Raw genomic sequence first — 3,665 nt, 5'->3', positions numbered from 1 at the left:
AGTTCTTGAGACTCCGCGAACAGGGGGCAAGCTCTACTTCAAGCCCTTGGAGAGTCTCACCAATGCGTGTGTAGAAAGTCCAGTCGTTTCTCTTAGCAGCTTCTCCGGCACTTCTTCTTGGCAGTTTTCTTGATCCAGATGAGTTCTAAAGTTCAGGGGTCTGGGACCCAGTATTTGCACACAAAAATCCTTTGATCTTCCAGCCAGAACCAGTCGGGCCTTCTCTGGTGTGAATTCCTGGCAGGAGGTGGAGACAGCTTTGTCAGAGGCAGACCAGGTCATTTGATGTGCAGGGAAATCTCCTCCCTCTTCCTCCCATCGCAACCCAGGTCTATTTAGCCCTTTCCTGACCTACCTAGACTATCGGGAGCCACCCTGCTTCCTAGCCATCTGTCATCCCAAACCCAGACAGGCAATCCACATTCCAGCAGAGGCACACAGGAAGACCCAGCAAAATAATACCCACTTTCTAAAAGCGGCCTTTATGAACTCAGAATGAAAAGGGCACCCTCGCTAAAGGCTGCGTCTTTAGACGCTGAGTTCAGGCATACCAAACTTCATTCACTTATACCTTTGTCGGGCTCCATACTTGGGCGGCACAATCCGTGCTGCAGGCCCAAGAGTAGTGGTCGACTCACAAGCCCCGGCAGCCGCAGTGCCCTTTACTGGGGACTGACAAGTACGTCAAACATCCAATCATAACACAAATTACCACAGGAGTACCAGCACTTTACCGCTAATCAGCAGTGCGAAAAGTGCGTAGATATGTTACACCAGCAAAAACAGAGTCAGAACCGGGAGGGCAGAAAGCAAAAATTCAGGGGAAACACGCCAAAAGATGGCAAGTCTAACATACATGAACAACAGAAAAGTATTATGAATGAATAGGATACAGTGAGTTAGTGAAAATACCTTGGAGATAGTTACAGTTTTGTGACCAAGCGGGGACATTCATCAAGAACAACATAAATAATACCAATGGAAATGAACAAACACAACTCTGCTTGACTGTGTGCTGCAGAAATGTCAAACTGTGAAACTTGTAGGAGGAAAATATACTGTTAGACCTCAAAGCTTTTTTGTGATCTTCCCCCAAACTTATTGCCTTCTCCCCTTCTCATTGCTGAAATTTGTTTTTGTTGGCTGTAGGAATTGTTGCACTTCACCACTTTGAACCAGGTAATAGCAAGGTAAAATTGGCTCACACCAATCGGCACATTGAATTTGCTTATAAGTCCCTAGTAAATTGTTACTACATGTATCCAGGCCCTGTAAATTAAATGCTATTAGTGGGTCTACAACCCTTACTGTGCTACCGACTTAAGTAGCCCTTTAAAGCATGCCATTGCAGACTGTGTGCAATTTTAAACCACCATATCAAGTTGAGAAAATAAACCTTTTTTTGGGCCAACCTCTTTTAAACATGTATAAGTCATCCCTAAGGTAGGCCCTAAACAGTCTATAGGTAGGGTGCTTTGTATTTGAAAAGTGGGACATGTACTTTTACGTTTTGCAGTGAAAAACTCTTAAATTCGTTTTTCACTACTCCAAGGCCTACGTCACCCATCGGATAACATTAGGTTACCGTAGCACATTTAATAAGTGCTAACTTTTGATTAGGAACGGGGTGAAAAGTAATGTTTAATCTCAAATGAATTGTTATTTAAAATGCTCTTTAATGGAAAAGTCGGATTTTGAGTCACAAATCGGAAAATGCGACATTTAGAAAGTCGCCCTTTTCTTGTCCTAAACACTTGGTGCCTGTAACTTGAGTCCTGGGTCACATGATTGTGATTAGAGTGGCTTTTGGCCTTTATGTATTCCTCTCAAACGGTGGAGACAAAGGGGGACTAGGTGTTGGCAGGATGGGCAATCCTGCGGGGATGGGAAGGGTGGAGCTGTTCCCTGTTTGACTTACATTTCAAAGGGCTCCCTCAAGCCCACTCGCAAAGAACTTAACACCAACCAATTGTCACTCTTGACCTCTTGGGACCTGAGCACGAGGGGAAGGAAATTTCCAAAGCCTAGAAGTTTGGCCTACTACACCGGCTGGTCTAACGTATAATTTGGACCCTCAGACCAACTCTCCAGTATACTCCTGGATGAGCGTAGGACACTCAGAAGGAATGTTTTTATTTCAGAAGACTGCCCTGCTGCTTGAGGCCTGCTTTGTACTTCAGAGGATTGCCCTGACACTCTAGGCTAACCTTGCTGATTGAACCCAGGACCACTAAAGTGACTCCAAATGCGAGTTAGCTGGGCTGCTGTTCTGAGTTAAAGGGACACAACAAGCTCCAACAACCTTGAACCCTTACATGGACCCTGCTTCAAGTGAGTCCTGCCCTCCAAGTGGTGCCCACCCAGTCCTGCAGTGGTGCAGAAAAAGTGCCCAAACAGCCAAAACCTGGGACTTAGGAAATTTTCCACCAAGAAGTGGCCATAGAACAGACAGGAGGCTTGGATTTACCTGCTCACCAGTCCGCCCGATGTGTATCACTAGTCAGCCTGACTTTGCGGTAGCTCCCGCTATGTTCTTCTATGCAGCAGCAAATCCTGCTCAGTGGCTCCTCTCGAAAGAGGTATCCAACCTCGTGGAGACCTCATAGGCTACAGCCTTCAGCTTCTGGTAGAGATTTTCGACTTCCAAACAAGCGGCTCCCTAACGACGACGTCCTTTCCTCTGACACTGCCTACTGCCTTACCCTCCTGAACTTTACCTTCTGAGGAACTTTTACTTGAAATTTCCTCTAAGCCCAAAGGTAAGCCGAAACCGGGTCCAATTCTACTAGTGCACCCGAACTGAACTTCATCGTGGCTGGCTATAACTTTTGACTTTGTCCCAGTCTTGATGCCTGCTGTGGCGCTTGGATCTTTCAGGTGCTATATTCCGCCAAAAAAATTAAACATTCATAACTGATAATACAGATTAGATTTAATTTGTTTTGGTGTAAAATTATTTGTTACTTTTTTCTCTTATTTTTCTAAATTGGTGTGGGATTTTTATTGTGTTGTGTTTTCACTTTGCTATTGTTTATGTGCTGTATAAATGCTTAACACAGTGCCTCTAAGTTGAGCCTGACTGCTTTTGTGTTAAACTACCAGCACAGGTTAATTTACTGACTTTTGTCACCCTGACAAGGATTGTGGTTGTTGCTTGAAAAGGGTTTTCACCCCCACCCCAATCAAAAACGTAATTTGTTGTACATACAGGGGTCAGGAAAACACACATACAAATCTCAGGACATTTCTTTAAAAATAATAGCACCATTGTAGGAAAATGGCCTTTTCTGTAGGTCACCCCCAAAACATTTTGCCGTTATCCTCACCTTTTTGCATTATTTGTTTTTGCTGGCCTTAAGACTCGTAGCATATTTAATTTACTTATAAGTCCCTAGTAATGTGCACTACGTGTGCCCAGAGCCTGTAAATTAAATGCTGCTAGAGGGCCCCCAGCACTGCCTGTTCCACCCATTTAAGTAGTCCTCTAACCATGTCTCAGGCCTGCCATTGCTGAGTTCGTGTTTGCAGTGTACAGTGCCATGTTGTCATGGCAAAATTAACCTTCTGCCCGTCCCAAACCTTCCCTTTTTATACATATAGGACACATGGAGGGCAGGGTGCAATGTATCTAAAATGCAGGCAATGAACTTTTAAATTTGACATGT

The sequence above is a fragment of the Triturus cristatus genome, chromosome 4_1, assembly GCF_964204655.1.
Source record: "Triturus cristatus chromosome 4_1, aTriCri1.1, whole genome shotgun sequence".
Lineage (NCBI taxonomy): Eukaryota > Metazoa > Chordata > Amphibia > Caudata > Salamandridae > Triturus > Triturus cristatus.
The sequence above is the reverse complement of the archived record's forward strand: the minus strand, read 5'-3'. Positions refer to the sequence as shown.